This window comes from Festucalex cinctus, chromosome 2, assembly GCF_051991245.1.
Source record: "Festucalex cinctus isolate MCC-2025b chromosome 2, RoL_Fcin_1.0, whole genome shotgun sequence".
Taxonomy (NCBI): Eukaryota; Metazoa; Chordata; class Actinopteri; order Syngnathiformes; family Syngnathidae; genus Festucalex; species Festucalex cinctus.
This window is the reverse complement of record NC_135412.1, coordinates 4945367-4965509: the sequence shown is the minus strand read 5'-3', so window position 1 is coordinate 4965509 and position 20143 is coordinate 4945367. Positions and strand designations below refer to the sequence as shown.

The window sequence follows — 20143 nt, the reverse complement described above, 5'->3', positions numbered from 1 at the left end:
GTGTACATGGCCTACGGGGAGAGCTTCGCATTCTAAAGCGAAGAAGAGCCACACGCAATGTGGAGAGAGAGCCGTGTGTGAACGCTGTACATTACATGTATGGTATTTTGCGTTTTCCAGGTAAGAGAATGTTGCTAGAACACCATATATTGATGGATGCTTATGTTTATTGATCGTTTTGTGTCGTATATTGAAGTGAATAATGTTTAGAATGATGTTAATTATCTCGAACGTGACTGAGTAGTTAAAATGGATGGCAACGTTATTGTGTAATGGCGAGAGAGCACGAGGTACGGTGTTGCTATTGAATGATGCTACTGCATTATTATTATTTTGTTTTTGATACTTGTTTATGACGATGGTGTATTAGAATTGGATTCTAAAGCGAAGAAGAGCCACACGCAATGTGGAGAGAGAGCCGTGTGTGAACGCTGTACATTAAATGTATTATATTTTGTGTTTTCCAGAAACTCAAAATAAAAACCCACAAAAATTAAATGTGTCGCGCCAAACTGCATCCTGCACCCCGCTACACTTGCACTTCCGCATTGCATGCGGATCTGACATAACATTTCCCGAGTGGCAAGTCGCGCCAACATTGAACCATATTTACAATTTAATATAGACCACCATGGATGAAATATTGCGATTCACGACCGGCTCGACTTTATTTGTGAATGGACAATGGCCGCTGGAGCTCTCATTCAAGTGAATAGGAACACACGACCATTAAAAATCCATCCACAAGTATTGGGGTTGGCGTAAGACTCTTTTTTTTTTGTAACCACGCAGGAGGTGTTTGGTTTGTGCTGGATTTCACTTTGATGGACTGGATGTACTGGTTTCTGTGGATCTCACTCTGCCTCATCGATCCTTCCTTCCTTCCTCTCTTTAGTTTTTCCTCTGGTCTCTTGAGATCTCTTTAATTTGTTGGAATTTAGAGGCTTCTGGGGCTGGCGTAAGCCTTTGATTTTGTAACCATGGGGAAAGCAGGAAGTGTTTGGTTGGTGCTGGATTTCACTTTGATTTATCTTTCTTTTCTTTTTATCTTTTCTGACCTTTTCTCTGGTCTCCTGACCGTTTGAACCTCACGACTCTGGCGAGACTCGGAAGTATCTGGTTAAGGTGAAGGGTAATGGGATTTTTATTAGGTTTTAGGTGAATTAATGAGTATAAATTTACACGTATTTGCACACACGCGCACGCACACACACACACGCACGCACACATAAAAAAAAAAAGAAAAAGAGATGTGAGATTTTAGTCAAATGTAATTAACGCCCAGTACTTGCCAGAAATTCCGGCAGCCTCTTCAATTGTTTTTAGTTTACATCTAATCTTTTTGTCAATTTTGTGAGGACGTCTAGCTCTTAATGTCACTGATGTACAATATTTTCTCCAATTGATGATGGTATATTTAGTGTCTCAGGAATGATTTTGTAGCCCTTACCTGATTATAACTGATGTTGTGGAAGCTCTCCATGGATTTTGCTGTAAGATGTGACTACAAAAAAAACAACTGAATTTTCATCCATCCATCCATTTTATTGACCACTCTTCACAAGGGTCGCGGGGGTGCTGGAGCCTATCACAGCTGGCTTTGGGCAGTAGGCCGGGTACACCCTGGACTGGTTGCCAGCCAATCGCAGAACTCTGAATTTTATTTGTGGTTAATCAAAGTCACTTGAAGTAGTAGCAGGTGTGTGCTGACTCTTATTTAAGGTGTTTAAATGTTATTGGTTAGCTCTTTACACAGTCAACTTTCCTGTAACTGCCAGTACATGATTTCAGTTGCTTGTTTTTACTTCCCCTCAAAAATATCAGTTTTTTTAAATTGAGTTTTAGATCACATTCATGGTGAAGATCTATAATATTTGAAGAAGAATATATAGACTTTATATATCCACTTTACTATATCCCGTAAAATATCAATTAAAATATTCCCAACCAGAGGTATTCCAGGGCAAGCTTTATCGACTGCGGCTCCGGTAGGCCTGCAACACATATTTCCCCCTTCACACCATCAACTTCCTTGACACATTGCGCAAGAGAAAGAATCAAGGACATCCTGACAGTCAATTACATTTACTGTCTTCACACCCATCGTAACGTCTAACTCAGGGAGGACGTCCACATTAATAAGTCTGTTGAAGGATAGAATCCACCCGCCACATTAATGAGGCTACTCAGAATAAAGGCCTCTTTTAATTGTACGAGACAGTGACTCCTGACCAGGGACATCAGCGCGCAGTGCAAATTTAATCACCAGAAGCCACTTGAGATTCTAATTGATATTTTAAAAAGAAAAAAAATTCAACATGGGAGTAATCTGTCACTTGTGAAGTTTGAAGCTGTGATAAAGATTACTCCTTACTCATATTTGTTTTGTTTACCTATTCATAGAGCATCTCGTACATATCTATCCTAAGAGAAATATAAGCAAAATAAACATAGATACACTGAAAATATTTCACTGCTTTACCTTTTATAGCCACACTTAAACTAAACTAACACGTTTACATATTTAGGGATAGACCGATAATCGGCCCCGGCCGATTATCGGCGCCGATGTTTGGCATTTTGACAAATATCGGCATCGGCCATTTTTTGAATCTGAAGGCCGATAAAGCTCACTGAGCAGGGGATACTTGCGAACGTAGCGAATTTGGGGTTTTCATCAGGATTTGTAAGATGTTCGCAGTCAGTTTTTATTTGTCGTAAACACATTTGGAACATATTCACACAATTTTTTACCGCGAAAATCTTTTTGAAACGTTTTTACGAACCCTAACAAAAACCCCAAATGAGCTACATTCACATGAATTTGTTACTCAGTGAGAAATTATATATAGTTTGAAAGAATTCCCCCCCCCCCTCCCCATTTTACTGCAAATGAATATCGGCTTGAAATATCGGTTATCGGCCGACTTGACTACAAATAATCTGTATCGGTATCGGCCTTGAAAAAAACATATCGGTCTATCACTAATAGATACACTGAAAATATTTCACTCCTTTACCTTTTATAGCCACACTTAAACTAAACTAACAAGTTTACATATAATTAAATTCTATTTTGGGGTCCAAATCACGCTATGTTTGCTAATTGAGGGCTGGAATCCGGGGCACCTGGATTTCAGGGTCGACCCAAAAAAAAAAAAAAAAAAATCAACAAACTGCAGGAATGAGCTAATACAGAAGACACAGGTTGTGATTTTTTTCTATGAATCTTTTTTTTTTTTGTCATTCGGAGTTGTTTTCCATCCTCTAATTCTTGAAGCACATTTTCATTAACAGAACAGCAACAACACTGTTGGTACATTCATGAAGGAGGCTAATGAGGTACAGTGATACCTCGGCTGACGAACGCTTTAGCTCACGAACTTTTCGCCTCACGAACATTAAATTCGCGAGAATTTAGTCTCTGCTGAGAACTACTTTTCGGCGGACGAACCAAACCACGCGGTCGAACAGCACCACGGTGGCGGCCACGAGAAGCTGACGCACGCTCACGGCGTCCCAGTTCGTCACCCCCTTTCTTTTAGTGCGGACGCGGTTTGTGTTTGATAGACATTTTGAGTGTACTTTTGCTATTATGGGACCGAAAAAGACCCCACCACAGGCTAGTGTTAAGCCTAATGCTTACCAGCGAGGGACGGCGATTCGGCGGCGCGTTTGCATTGTAGTCAATGGAGTTCGCGCCACTAAAAAAAAGCGAAAGTGCTATCACGTACCTCAAAAAAGGAGAAAATAGTGCCTCGGCAGTTTAGTCCCAGGAAAGAGGTGAAAGTAGTTGGCGGTGCTCACTTTTTGTTGACTCGCTAAAGTGCTCCACTTCCTTGTTCACCAAGGGACACGCCTCCTCCGCTCCGGTCAGCGCGAAAGTGCGAATGAGCGACAACCGTTCCATAAACACTCTACGCGGTGAAACGCTCGCGAATGAAGTAAGTCTACCATTGCTACTATCCTTAAGAACTACCATCACAAAGTAAAATAAAACGACTTTATTATACAGTACAATTTATTTCTTTAATTACAATACAATAGCACATTTATTATACATAAAATAAGGTATATTTTTGTGTAGTTTTAAGGCTTATTTAGTAGAAAATTATGTTTTATAGGGACCTGGGAACGGATTATTCTCATTTTAATGGTTTCTTATGGGAAATAAATGTTCGGAAGAAGAACTTTTCGGCTTACAAACACTCTCTGGGAACCAATTAAGTTCGTGAGCCGAGGTATCACTGTAATTGCGTTAAGGTTGGCTGAAATCCAGGATTTGAGAGTTAGGGTGGGTGGGTACAATTAGGTATAATACACAGCTATCAATCAAAGAGGCCTGATGCAATTTAACTCAGCTGCTCCAGCTGTTCGGAGTTGCCAAGCAGCGTTTTAGCACATACGTATTTCAATGCATGTTCTTAAACCTCGTTAAATATACTTCGGTGAAAGTTGGCTGTCAGATCTCTGAGCAAATTTTGCAGCCCACTTTCAACATCTGGGTCGCTCTGTACCAATTTGAGAGATTAGGTGTGTGGATGATAATAAGCTTGAGTCCCAAAGAGGATTTAAACATCAAGAAGGCTAACTAGTGCTTCAATTAGGAGAATTTGGGTTCCAGGTTGGAGGAGGCGGACTGGAGAGGAAATGGAAGTACCTGGAATAAAAGGTTGACAATTGAATATGCTGTAGCATTTCACGTGTCCCAGACATGATTAACCCCCTCAACGGCTTGGCTGCAGGCTGACAGAAGCTGTGGAGTCCCAGTTGTATGGAAAACTAATTGCCTGGATGCAGCGATGGGACTGGATACTAAAATATTACGTGCATTAATCACTGTGTGATTAATTCACCGCAGCACCCCCATCAATCTTAAAAGCCATTTTCCTCGACAAATCACCTGCTTGTACCGTTATATAATTATCACAGTGACAAGATTTTCCCAAAAAAAATCTCACAATGAACAATGCGCTGAGTTAGCACTAGATAGTTTCAATGTCAACCAATTTACAATCCTGGAAGGATTTCAGATTCCTACTTATGGAGGGATGGGAAGTTTGTGGCCTTCTGCAGCCTCAAAGCAGCTCAGAATGCAGTTTAATTAGCGCACAGGGTAGTGGTGGCTTGAGCAGGGACGTTTTTGTGAAGGGCTGAAGTCTCCCACCAGTGTGACATATGACAATTAGGCTGTCAAGCTTGCTGGCATCAGCCAGGCGCTCAGCATGTGGCCTTTGCAGCGTTGCTTTATTTGGGAAATTTAAACACCGTCTGCTTTTGCTAGTCCAGTCGCCACTGAGTGACAGACTGAAAACACTAGTTCCTTGTTCTTTTTGTGCTTTTTCCTTTCATTTAATTGAGCCCTTTCAACCATCCATCCATCCATCCATCCATCCATCCATCCATCCATCCATCCATCCATCCATCCATCCATCCATCCATCCAGCATTTTCTGCTTATCTGGGGTCAGATCACGGGGCAGCAGCTTAAGGAGGGAAGCTCAGACTTAATTAATACGTCCAGCTGTTCCAAGGACGTTCCCAGGTCAGCCGGAAGACATAGTCTGAGTCTCTCCAGCATATGTTGAGTTGTCCCTGGGGCCTCCTCCCTGTGGGACATGCCTGGAAAATCTCACTTAGGGAGGCATACAGGATGCATCCGATCATCATCTGACTCCTTTTGACGGAGGCGCGGTAGCTGAACTCTGACCCCCTCCTGGATGACCAAGCTTGTCACCCCACCTTCTTTCGGTAAAGGTTAGGATGGAAAGATAGATTGACCAGTAAAACGAGATCCTTGTTCACTTATAAAAAAAAGACCCCCAAGTTACTTGACCACCTCCACTTGGGCCATGATCTCATCCATGATTTTGAGTGAGGTCATTACCTATTTCCAATTGAGGAACATGGCTTCACATTTGGAGTTGTTGATTTTCATCACACACGCCTCACACTTGGCTGACAACCGCTTCAGATATAGTTGACGCTTGTGGCTTGATGAAACCAACAAAACCACATCCTCTGCAAAAGCGGAGAGGCAATGATGAGGTCACAAAACTGTACCTCCTTAACTCATTTGCTCCCAATAACCTGTAAATACGTTTTTTGTTGTAAGTGTCCCAAAGACGTATTTATACGTTTTTTGGGGATTTTTTTTTTAAATTCTAGAGCATACAGAAGGCTTTGATGCAGCCTCTCAACTGCAAAGAACGGTTGCAGAAATGGTAGTTATTACACAAACGGCCAGCAGGTGGCAGCAGAGCAAAGGAGATCAACCAGGGCCATCTAGAAAAAAAGCTCAATTACTTTGAATTTTAAATAGATTTGTGAAAACTGATGAAACTTATCTCTCTTCTAATGCTAATTGCTGCAAAATGGAAACAGATAGAAACATACTTTTTTTTCCTGATGAAAGAAGAGACTTTAATCTTTCTTTCGGCAGGTTCCATGCTTTTATAGAAATTGAACACAATATTCTGTGGGCCTTGCAAAATCAGTCAAAATCCAGTAAAACAGCCAGGAGCGAACAGGTTTGCTTCTGTGAAAATGGCTGGGAGTGAATGAGTTAATACCCCAGCTGTGCTTAGAAATTCTGTTAAGGTAATGCACAGAATTGGCGACAAAAGGCAGCCTTGGCGGAGTTCAACTCTTACCCAAAATGAATCCAATGTAATGCTGATGCTGCGGACCAAACTCTGACACCAGTCTTTCGGGGACTGACAGCCTATACCAGGGGATCCAATACAACATAATCCTGGAGTACCTCACACAAGACTCCCCAAAGAACATGGTCAACTGCCTTCTTCATGTTCACAAAGACGACTTTGACTCCCGTCCATCCTGGGCCCTCCCACCAGGGAGGCTTTTTATTTGTTTGGTGGACTCACTGAGATAAGGGAGCCCAATTTAGATTACCTAGAATCTGCTTCCACATAGGAAGATGCTATTGAGAAGGTCTCCAAAGTATTTTCCCAACAAATGCACAATGTCCAACTTAACATTCACAGTGTTGACTGTCACTGCTTGCTCCTCCTGAGCAGCCTGATGGTGGACCAGAATTTCATTGAAGCATTACAGAAGTTGTTCACCATAACCTCTCCAAAGTCCCCCCATGCCAGGATTCTTGCTACCACGACCACCAAAGCTGTAACCATGAGCTGTTTCTTGAGTCCCTTGGATCAAAAAAGGGGTTTGAGAGTTGAAACGTCTCCTGACAGGGGACTCTCCAAGTCCTCACAATCATTTTGGATCTGTTAGGTCGGACCGGCATCCTCCCTCTACTGACAGCAAAAACCACCAGGTGGTGATCAGTTGACAGCTCAGACATTGGGCCGTAAGTCCTGTTAGATTAGGGCTCTTCATGACTAGAAAGATGACTTGAGCTAGGCCGTTGTGTCGCTGTTATTTGTCCTTGCTTGGCGCCTTTCTATCTGTCTGCATTCTGACATACGTATCCAGTAAAAACCAGTTAAGGCCATCAGGCCACACATTCTCACATGGGGAGGCTGAGCCGTTTGCCCATGTGGGCGGGCGGCCTAGACAGTATTAAGTGCAGGGACGATTCTGAATAGATCAGTTCCTCTTCCGCATACTAATAGAAGAGGGCTCCGCAGCTGCGTACTCGATCTTTCTGGCATCCAGTAAACAGTTCAACTGAGAAAATGGTTATTACTAGGGGTGTTAAAAAAAATCGATTCGGCGATATATCGCGATACTACATCGTGCGATTCTCGGATCGATTCAATAAAAAAAAAATCGATTTTTTTTTTTTTTTTTTAAAGAGCTCAGAATTGTTCATTCGGTAGTCTTACCGATTCAACGTCTTATCATCATTGCCTTTTTTTTTTTTGTGTGTGTGTGTGTGTGAATCGATTTTTAAACTTCCATTTTTAATGGAAAAATATTCAACAAAACGTCTGACTTCGGGTTAGGATTCACACCTTGAGCATGGAAGAATGTTATATGAACGGAACATTAAGCCTTAATATTTTATTTTAATGCTGTTCAAACATGAAACAGATTACAACCTCTATAAGACTGAAATTTCAGATAAATAAATAATACATTTTCATATAAATCTTACACTCTACAAGCTTACTGATTAGTATTTTCTAAATTTGAATGAAAAAAAATCGCAACAATCGACTTATAAATTCGTATCGGGATTAATCGGTATCGAATCGAATCGTGACCTGTGAATCGTGATACGAATCGAATCGTCAGGTACTAGGCAATTCACACCCCTAGTTATTACTGTAAGTATAATATCGTGAGCATTAAGATACAAGAACCAGTGGAAGTTCCCACCCAGAACTTTACAGTCCGATGACTTGACGGTCCTCAAAACCACAGCCTCTGGTGTCCTGGTTTCAAGTGGAATAAAGTCCAACCCCTCTAAAGAAGACTGCAACCGGAAGACAAGCTGTTTGTTGAGGCAAGTCAAACGACAGTATATCTGTATATCTACTCGGAACCTCGCAATCTCACACATCAGCTCAGGCGCTTGTTTTGCCAGAAAGGTGACATTCAATTTCCAAAGAATCAGGAGCTGGTGATTGCGCTGCCACGTCCCCTCATCCGGTCAACATCCAGCTCACAAAGGCACCTGACCTCCTTGGACACTCCCACGGGCGTTGAGAGCTCTGTAAAAACATTTTTGTATTTAGTTAGTTATTTATTGCTGTCCAAATGGGATCGGTCAAAGGACAATTCACTTATTCCTGTCCCAAGCAGAAGCATGGTGTATTCTTGGAGCTCTCGCCGGATTCCTGCCAAATTTGTTGCTTTTCAGTTTCCGTTTTTCATGGGAGAATGGATGTAAGCTGGCTTGCATTCATATGCTTTTGTTGGCTGCAGGAGGCTGACACACTGCAGGAATTTTGGAAACAAACCAGATTATCTGCCCTGTTTATTCTCAGCATGCGAGCAGGTTCCATTTTAACGCCTTTATTTATTTATTCATTTATTGTAATTTGCAATGATTTGCTTGGTATTCCATCCATAGTCATGTTTTTATGCAATTAAATTTAATAAGGGAGATAAATCACGATGTTTGATTATCAGTAAGAACACAAGTGGTGTTTATTTATCAACTTTTCCTTATCCATTCAATTAAATTTAGGGCAGTGTCTTTTGAGTACTGTCACATTATATTTCCCCATTATGTTTATTGGTTGCTCATTCAATGTGATTAATAGATGAAGTATTTATTGTCTCTTATTTAAAATCCCACGTAGGTGTCCAAAAATGGCAGTGGATTCCTCAGCAGCACATCCATCCATCCATCCATTCATTTTCATAACCGCTTGCGCCTCACAAGGGGCGCCGGGGTGCTGGAGCCTATCTCTTATCAATCACAATGTTACATGGGGTCACGCCCACCTATGCACATACATATGATGGGGATTTTCATTGAAGTATAAGAAGGAAGAGGGGTTTCAAGTATAGTTTAGAATAAAAACTTTGTTTTTCAATGACAAACAGTGGCGGTGTTGCAAATGCCGACTTTGTTATGAATTGCTTCAATGGCCTTCTGAAATGATTAGCTTCCATGAATGCATAAATAAATAAAAGATACACAGAACAATTCTAGGGTGCACACATTTGCCTGTAAATCTTTTATTCAACATTTTTATTTAGCTGAAAAGATGACTGCAACTGATTTTAAAGATGAGTAGGGAGGTGTAATACTGTTGATTTTTATGATGACAGCACGGCGGTGGCAGCATCCAGTGATGATCTATTGCATGAGCATCATCTGCTCACTGAGAGTCACTACAGATGTGGGTGGGCGGCAAAGCTGTGGATCCCGCCAGGGTTCAGACAACACAGCACACAGCCACCTCATGGTTACATTTGCTGCATTTGCAGCTTTATCCCAGCCTCGAGACTAATCCTTTTCTCGACGGTTTTTAGTGCTAGCGCTGTGAAAATGTGGAGTGTCCCACAGCCAATTAAATGTGATTTTTGAAGGTTTTAATGTCAGTCTAACGAGGCTTAACTGTTATGTTTTGGTTTCTACTTAAACCATTGCACATAGAAAACCACGACTTGGTTTTATATTTAGATCAAAGTCAAAATGCATGGAACACCCTACATTTTACTTCAAATTAACTCTTTCATTCCCAGCCATTTTCACAGAAACAATCCCGTTCGCTCCCGGCTGTTTTACTGGATTTTGACTGATTTCGCAAGGCCCACAGAATATTGTGTTCTATTGCTATAAACGCATGGAACCTATCCAAAGAAAGATTAAAGTCTCTTCTTTCATCAGGAAAAAAAAGCATGTTTCTATCTGTTTCAGTTTTGCAGCAATTAGCATTAGAAGAGAGCTAAGTTTCATCAGTTTTCACAAATCGATTTAAAATTGTAAGTAATTGAGATTTTTTTTCTAGATGGCCCTGGTTGATCTCCTTTGCTCTGCTGCCACCTGCTGGCCGTTTGTGTAATAACTACAATTTCTGCAACCGTTCTTTGCAGTCGAGAGGCTGCATCAAAGCCTTCTGTATGCTCTAGCATAAAAAAAAACAAAAAAAAAACAAAAAAAACATAAATACGTCTTCGGGACACTTAAAACATTTAAAAAAAAAACTTTTTACACATTTTTATTGAGAGGCTGCATCAAAGCCTTTTGTATACTCTAGCATAAAAAAACAAACAAACAAAAAATGTATAAATACGTCTTTGGGACACTTAAAACATTAAAAAAAAAAAATTACACGTTATTGGGAGCAGAAATTTCTCTCATACATTGAAATGGAGGTTAAATCCAGAATGTCCGTCGACTGTGATTTATTTGTGATTTCCTCATCTGTATTTATTTGGCAATTTAGCTTTATTGAAATCCCATTATAATGCTTTTCAATCGTTGGTCATTTTGCTCTATTGAATTTAAAAGGTGCCTGCCTGATTATACTACTTAATGATCATGCCACCCTCAGTGCCTTTAAAGCGCATCAAAAGGACCCTTTTTTGCTGCTCACTGTGCTCTCTGAGGCTCTCAGTCACCAATTCTTGAAAAGCACACAAGGACAGCTCAGGATTATGGCTCTCTTTGCATCTTTCATTGCCTCTAAAATGCAAATGATGGATTAGCTTTGGAAGAAGACCGTTGGCATGGAGACTTGCATCTACCAGGAAGTTATGCTAACCCTCCATACCTGCCCTTTTTCAAAATCAGACAACTGCTTTGCAAGTCAGGACATGCAAATGAAGTGTAATGAACTCGTGCAAGGCACTGCATAATGGTGGCTGGTTTGACTACCTTCAGACATGTCAAACAAAATCACAAAAGCAACACATCCATGAATGAGGTGATGTCAGAAAACAATTTCCATTGTGCCATCGGAAACAATTACAATGCCGCTGATCAATTGCATGGAAGGGGGGTAAACATATTACGAGGCAGTGCCATTGAACTGTCATTTTGGTGTGAACGCTCTAAAAGTCCCATTCTTTGTCAACATCTCTCATTGGTTCAATTAAATGACCCAGTTTCTGAAAGCTGGTTACATCGACAGTTGAAGCTACGCTAAGGGAATTGAACCCTTTCCCACCGTTGCTGTGTTTTTGGCTAATTGTGCCACCAGGTGGTGATCTACTTTTAATATGTTTGTGGCATTGTGAAAATAAAGAATGGTGAAGTATTTTCAATTGTTTGGATTGGATTTAACTAGGGCTGGGCGATATGGCCAAAAAATAAAATCTCGATTTTTTGCAGTCTTTCAGGACAATTACGATTTTAATCGATTTTAACCTAATAAATCTAACAAACGTTTACTTAAAGGTTTCATTTATTCAAAAATAATTCCTGTGCAAAATGTTCAGGTACCAGTAACGTATACTGATTCTAGATCAGTTTTAACATAATCTTAACATTCATAGTTTGTGCTTAAATGCCACAATTAAGTAGTTGGTAGCGATTGTAAACGTGTTTTGTAAACCACCCATCCAGCATTCTGCCACTTGTGAACAATTACAACACATAAAAGCATTTGGATTGAACAGAACATAAGAACAACAGCTTTTAATCATCCAGAAGACAAAATTCGATTTCACGATTTCGCAAATTTTCAATGATTCAATTTTTTTAAAATGGCGATGTATCGAATTAATTCGATTTATTGCCCAGCCCTAGATTTAACATAAAAAATGGAATGATCAGTGCATTTTCGAATGCACAACAAGTTACTTCCTTTATGGGCTTTTGTACCACGTGAGGATTGTCGAGGCCCAGCTTGTGGAGCCTTTTCATGCGGGTGCAGTTTTCCAATGCAAGTTAAACCATTGATGCCTGTCCAATTGCAAAGATGGGGAAATGTTTATCTGTGCCTTGACCTCTTTCAGGCCTACAGAATGAAGTCAGTGTGGGACCTACATGTATTTGTGTTGACAGAATCGTGTCTTGCCTCTTGCTCACATGCAATGACACCCGCTTGTTTAACGGGGCAACGTGCCTCCAAAGTCTCTTGGCTGTTAGACGCTTGTGGCACTTGAGCGAATGTTTAAACAAGCGCCAAACAGCGCTGAATATGCCAAGAGCTTTTTGACCATGTGGAATCTATTGTAGGAGTTGGTAAACACTCACTTCCGAACAAAGCAAACCAGCGAGTGACATATGCATATGAGTTAAGATGAGATTTTTCAGAGGGGCTTTTTTGTTGTTGTTGTTTACTCACCTCAACCCCGCCCATCACAACCCAGGTTTTCTATCACATATGCATTTAAATGCAGCTGATAATCATTCAAAGGGCTGCTGTTGAAAACATTTTAAAATGCAATGGCACGCGCTATCTGTATTGAGTAAATAAGGTGAAGGCAATTTGGAAATTCTAATGGGTTGAAACCTATTTTGGGCCATAACCACATGACAGAGTGAAGGCAGATTGGTCTGTCTATAGATTCTGGCCCTCAGAGCTATTAGCCGCTGTCTGTGTTAATTAAGGCAGGGAAAGGAAGTGTCTAGGGTGAGAACACTGCACAACACAAAAAAAAGGTAGATGGGATGAACAAGGACATTGTTTGGATGTCCACTGATTCATATACAGTACTCATCTCAATCAGGGTGTTCATTACTCTGTATAGGCAAGGTACCATCAATGATACTGTGTACCACAATCATTTCCAGGATTTCCAGCAACACCATGCCTTTGTTACATCTTGGCTGGATTACTGTAATGCACTTTATTTTGGGATCAGCCAGTCCTCGCTGCAGCGTCTCCAGCTTGCCCAAAATGCTGCTGCTCGTCTCCTTACTGGTGCCCGTAAGAGGGAACATATAACCCCTATTCTGGCCTCTCTTCACTGGCTGCCCGCGAAATCTAGAATCCACTTTAAGATTCTTCTATTTGTTGTCAAATCTCTCAATGGTCTTGCCCCACCTGATCTCGCCGAGCTCTTGCACCTGTCCGGTGCCCCAGGTCAGCAGACCAGACTCAATTGGAGGTACCGAGGGCTAAGCGGAGGCTTAGAGGAGATCGAGCCTTTGCTGTTGCCGGTCCCTCCCTTTGGAACGACCTTCCACTAAATATTAGGCAGTCCCCCTCGTTATCCTCTTTTAAAACACATCTGTATTCTTCTACGTTTTTTTTATGTTCTAAGTGTCCCAAAGACGTATTTATACGTTTTTATGTTTGTTTTGTTTTTTTATGCTAGAGCATACAGAAGGCTTTGATGCAGCCTTTCAACTGCAAAGAACGGTTGCAGAAATTGTAGTTATTACACAACGGCCAGCAGGTGGCAGCAGAGCAAAGGAGATCAACCAGGGCCATCTAGAAAAAAAAGCTCAATTACTTTGAATTTTAAATAGATTTGTGAAAACTGATGAAACTTCGCCCTTTTCTAATGCTAATTGCTGCAAAACGGAAACAGATAGAAACATACTTTTTTTTCCTGATGAAAGAAGAGACTTTAATCTTTCTTTTGATAGGTTCCATGCTTTTATAGCAATAGAACACAATATTCTGTGGGCCTTGCAAAATCAGTCAAAATCCAGTAAAACAGCCGGGAGCGAACGGGATTACTTCTGTGAAAATGGCGGCGAGTGAATGAGTTAAAGCACTTTATAAATAAAGTTGAGTTGAGTTGAGTTCCACATCCAGTTTGTTTGGACAGGGAAACAACTTTTTCAATTGGAAATAGAGATAATTCAAGACATGACATTATTTAAAAAAAAAAAAATTAAAAAAAATCACTGTTAAATGCAAAAGCAATACAACACATATTGAGATCCTGGCATCTTCTTTAAATGTGAGTTCTATGTCGTGTTGTCGTGCTCTTTTTTTGAGTCTTAGCTCTCTTTTGGAAGTTGTGTTGCAAAATACACACGTTGAAAATTTGCTAAAGCTCTAGAAGACCTGTCCTGCTTCCACTACATTGTTCGAGCAGGACATGTGAAAGTTAGGTGGAACACTGGTTATTATAGACCATTTTTATCTGTGTCTGTGTGTGCATGCGTGTGTGTGTTTATACAAACTAAAGCGGTGTGATCGTCATCATCCATTCCAGTGCACGCTTGTTGCCACGGAAACAGAAGTGCTGAGGCTCAAGGATGCTGTTAAACGTTAGAGTGCGCAGGGCTCGGCGAGGGAGGGAGGAAAGAGAGCGGAAGAGATTTGTCGTGGTTGGTAGGCTATTGTCCGTCTTCCAACTGTATTTCATCTTTCATTCAAACTACACAGTTGGAAGGGATGAAATTAAACAGCTCACAAACCCCCAAATTACCTAAAAAGCATTATTTTGATAGTGAAGCCGAAGTAGCTGATTATGGCATAAAGTCAAAGGGAATGTTGCATATGATTTTTTTCTTCTTATTATTTTTTTAAGTCCTAGTTAAAGCAAATCTGACAGTTTTAAGATGTAAGACAGGAATTGATTTATTGAAATTATTGTGAGACTATTATGCCACGTTAATTTGAAGCACATGACTTCTGCTTGCCAGTGCGACCTCTTAATACAGGGGTGTCCAAACTTTTTCATTTGAGGGCCACATACAGAAAATCAGAAGGACGCAAGGGCCACATAATGTTATGAAGAGAAATTGCGTTTAGTCCTAAAAATTGGACAAATAATTTATTTGTGCTTTTGCATATTTAGAAAAATGCTACAGTATATAAACCATTTTTTTTTTTTTTTTGTAATATGGCAGTAGGTTTATTATATGTAGTTTTGGAATTTTTCATTTTAGTTTTTATTTTGTTTTAAGTTTTGTTTTTTAAAATTTAGTTAGTTTAAATTATTTTTCGGGGTGGTTCTGTTATTTATTTATTTTTCATTAGTTTTAGTTCTTTAATAAATGCTTATTTTTAGTTTAGTTAGTTTCAGTATTAGTTTTAGTTTTTTTATATGTATTACTTGTGCGCAATATTTAAAAAAAACACCATTTGCACGACGTCATTATTTCAGTTTATATCAAAATAAATCTACTAAAAATCACATTTAAAATCATCCCCAAAGGCTCATGCATTAAATTAATTACCAAAGACTAAAACGAAGGACATGTTTGCTATAATTATAGTTTTATTTTAGTTTGTTGTGTCAACATAAAATGTAGTTTTCTTCTTTTAAAAAGCATCTTCGTTTTTGTTTTATTTCGTTAATGAAATTGTTTTTTGAATTTTAGTTTTTTCGTTAGTTTTAGTTAACTAAAATAACCTTTAATGGCACCTGTGTTTTTCAACACCTTCCCTTCTGACTTTGACCATCTCCAAACATTTTTGTTTTTATTTTATTTGAACTGAGTAAAATCCCATTTTTAGCATATGTCGCGGGCCACTAAAAAATGGACGGCGGGCCGCAAATGGCCCCCGGGCCGTAGTTTGGTCACCCCTGTCTTAATCATTTAGGTTTGCAGCAGCAAAGGGCTTGTATCAAATGAAGTATCCGTTGTGTGCCACCACACTGGATGGAACAGACCCTTTCTAGTGGTAATCTCCGAGCAGACAGACCCTAAATTGGACAAGCCGCTCGGTGCTAATGACGTAGGCTCAGCATTTGGTGCCGTGTGTAATTCCAGTTAATTACTGTCCAGGAGGTGATAAGACATGGTTGCAGAGGCAAAAGAGAAGAGATAAGAAGAATCAGAGATTGGCCCAAAGCAATTTCCATCCTGCAGAAAAGAAAGAAAGAAAGAAAAAAACAACATTACGCTTGTTTGGAAAGTTTAAGTCTGGTCTGAGGTTTTTCTCAGTGAGTTCATAGAAAACGTGTCTTCTCGATAGGCATAGGAACTTGGGTACAACTGACCAATTTCTGTCTAAATAATCATTACAACTAACTATAGTTTTCCAGTGTTGATGTCTTTATTTGGCTAAATTCAATGACCTGATTCCAATTTTTCTTTCCCCGCCTAGATCCTCAACTTAAACATCAACTTCCTTAACTCTTTTACTGCCACACATTTTTAAAAAAAACACACAAAAAAAACATCCACAGTAGCAGCCAATTTCGAGCATTTTAACTCATCGTTCAAGGCAAGCAGAATATTGTGTGATTTTACTATATATAAAATGTGGGTACCAAATGAGGCGGCACGGTAGTCGAGTGGTTAGCACGTCCGCTTCCCAGTTCTGAGGTCTCCGGTTCGAGTCCAGGCTCGGACCTTCCTGGGTGGAGTTTGCATGTTCTCCCCGTGCCCGCGTGGGTCTTCTCCGGGTACTCCGGTCTCCTCCCACATTCCAAAGACATGCATGGCAGGTTAATTGGGCGCTCCGAATTGTCCCTAGGTGTGCGTGTGAGTGTGGATGGTTGTTCGTCTCTGTGTGCCCTGCGATTGGTTGGCAACCAGTCCAGGGTGTCCCCCGCCTACTGCCCAGAGCCAGCTGAGATAGGCGCCAGCAGCCCCCGCGACCCTTGTGAGGAATAAGCGGTCAAGAAAATGGATGGATGGATGGAGGGTACCAAATGAAAGTTCGCATACCATTCTTTCATTAGAAAAACAAAGTATGTTTCTACCTTATTCCGTTCTTTAGTAATTACCACTTGAAAATAGGTAATTTGAGAGACATTAAGCGAAAATTGCAAAGATAAGGAGAAAACAAGCTTTTGTAAAATTATATATTTTCTCCACAACAGTGACTTTGAGGATAATATTTTTTGTTTAGTGATGCTCTGTGAATTAGATTTAATGTGACAAAGGCTTTGATCACTCTCCTCATCATTGATTTCATCAGATTCCGTCATGAATCACTGTAATTCCATACACTGGCAGCCCATTGAAAAGAGACACAATGCTGCCATCTGCTGGCCATAGTTAGTTGGTGTTTTTGATTCCACAACCCATTGACCAGACAGTGCTGCGCTTAGACGTTACACTTACCATTGATTTAAAAAAAAAAATAATTAAAAAAAATTGACGTCATTTAACGTTTATGGCAGCATACATATTGATTTTACTAATCGTTATTAAACGTTTTTGGCGGTCAAAGGGTTAATTACATTCCATTTGATTTGACTTCAGAAAAAGATATGGTAATTTTACCTGGGATTCTACATATTACATTAGCCCTATACAAAATTTTACCTCCAAATTTCACTCCTCACTACAATGACCATCTAAATTCAGCACAGTACGCGCAACAAGACCAAACGCAACCGAGTTGTTCAGTACCATTGGCTACAGCCAGTTCGAGATCATTGGTAGGTAAATGTATGAGGGTTAGTTACAGACTGCAATTTGTTTATGATTTTTCAGTTTTAAGGCAGCAGCATTGCCTGGTGAACGACTGACTCACACCATTTGTGAGCAGTGGACAGCTTTCCAGCACACAACTGTAAGTTTAGGGTGTTGACGTAGTGATAGACCGATATGGTTTTTTCAAGGCCGATACCGAGACAGATTATTCGTAAACAAGGAGACCGATAACCGATATTTCAAGCCGATATTCAATTTGCAATATAATAGAACAAATATATATATAAAAAAAATATTGACAATTTGTTAACAAAAATTGCAGCGCTTCCAGGGTCATTAGCATGGGTTAAGCTAAATTAAAATAATAATAATAATAATTAAAAAGCAAGTAAATAGCTTCCCAAGTTTTCTAAAATTTCAACATAATTTCTTGATTTAATTTTTTAAAATAAAAAGTGTAAGTGTCAGTTTTTTTTTCTTAAATAAATGAAAAGTTCCCCATATCTCACGGAGTGACAAATGCATGCTAATATAGCTAATTTGGGGTTTTTATTCGGGTTCGTAAAACGTTACAAAAGGTCTTCGCAGTGAGAAATTGTCTGAATATGTTCCAAATGTGTTTATGATAAATAAAAACTGACTGAATATCTTAAAATTCCTGATGAAAACCACAAATTCGTTACATTCACAAGTATTCACTGCTCAGTGAGATACCAGCTTTATCGGCCTTCAGATTCAAAAAATGGCCGATGCCGATATTTGTCAAAATGCCAAATATCGGCACCGATAATCGGCCCGGCCGATAATCGGTCTATCTTGAGTACTACTTTTCTCAACAACACTTCACAGATATGCAGGCACGAGAAGTGCTATAGCACATTTCCAAAGGGGTTTCTTCTCTGATTATATAAGCAATTTTTTTACGAGGATACCCCTTGTTTGGCCAATTTGAATCATTCAGTCTTTTATGGTTTAATTAATATGGCTGCTAACCTTATCATCTTGTACAAAATTCCAAAGAAATACTGAACAGCAGACTCCAGTCCTGACTCAGCAGAAAGACGTCTTACCAAGTAAGCATCATGCAAAATTATGGACACTAGGGGTGTCACGATTCGCCAACTCCACGATTCGATTTAAATTTCGATTTTGGGGTCACGATTCGATTTTTTTTTCGATTTTTTTTTTTTTTTTTTTTTTCCGCTCCCCCACTTTATAACACAGAGGCATATGCTTCTGTAGGCTAAGGCTAGTCTATGATCATTGGTTCTATTCATTGTACAGTAAATCTTATTTCAAAAGATCGGCTACATATAGGTGATGCAATTTCCATATTATTTTTGTGTAAATTTATGTAATATATGATAATTGACATTAGGCAGGAATGATCAAATTCAAAGAATTTATTTACAATATAAAGTTAACCGTCTTGTTCTTACTGAAGTGTAAAATAAAAAATAAAAAAACAAAAACAAAAAGTCACAGTGGGTGCCTGCCATCTATTGACTGTTTTTGGTTACAACAGTGTGCTGTGCGTTCCTCTTAAAATAATGTGCAATGTGCAACAACAACAAAAAATATATTGTATCCAAAGTCATGGAACAAATACAGCCTGAACAAACTATATCCCAACATTTACAGTTGCTGGGCATACTGTAGCGTGGTTCAAGTACACTAATTAAATGTTTGAATCCAGCGTTTTCCAAGGCTGCAGGTCTGCTGCTATAAATAGACCTATGGATCTGGCGTTTCGCGCGAGCTGAAGTGTGTGGAAGTTTCACTGTAAATGAGGATGAAATAGTTGGTTGGACCGTTGTTTTCCCACTTCTAGTTGAATTTGATAAATCTAAATCTTTGTGATGCCTGCGTAAATGTCCCGTCATGTTTGTCGTGTTTCCCGTTGTTATAGGCTGGCGGCTCGGGCCCGCCGCCGGCTCCGCTCCCCTAGTATGTATGTGTGTGTTTGTGTCGGCTGGTGCCCGTATAATGGTACTTCAGTTTGAATGCGCCAGCGCGACACTCTGATTGGAGGACTGTGCCAGCGCGACACTCCGATTGGACGACTGTGCCAGCGCGACACTCCGATTGGACGACTGTGCCAGCGCGACGCTATTGTGTATCCGTGTATTATACCCCTATTGGTTATTGTTGTTTCTCCTCCGTTCTGTCAGTTCTGTCAAATGCGGTTATTATTTGTTCACCTTCCACTTTCACTCCCTTGTCAAACCCCTGCCTGAAATTTCAATTAAAACTACTCAGATGTTAAAGTCGACCCGTGTTTATCTACTCTATATTTTCTGTTATTGTGTTACTTCCCTTCCCCTTGACGAGCCGGGCGTAACACCGTGGCCGAGTACAGTACGCGCACATAGCATATCTTGCAACTGTGGTCTTTTTATCGACAACGTGAACGTTGTCGACATAACTCACCGGGAACGCAAAATGTTTCCAAACTGGTGACGAGAGAAGCGGGAGCGGCTTGAAGCACCATTGCTGTGTCTGTCCGCGCTTGCCA

General features: G+C 40.1%; 1 protein-coding gene across 2 annotated transcripts in view; it reads left to right on the top strand.

Moving 5' to 3' along the window:
• LOC144013473 (interleukin-1 receptor accessory protein-like 1) overlaps positions 1 to 20143 on the top strand; it is a 143281-nt gene that overhangs the window by 14993 nt on the left and 108145 nt on the right. The window lies entirely within an intron of this gene.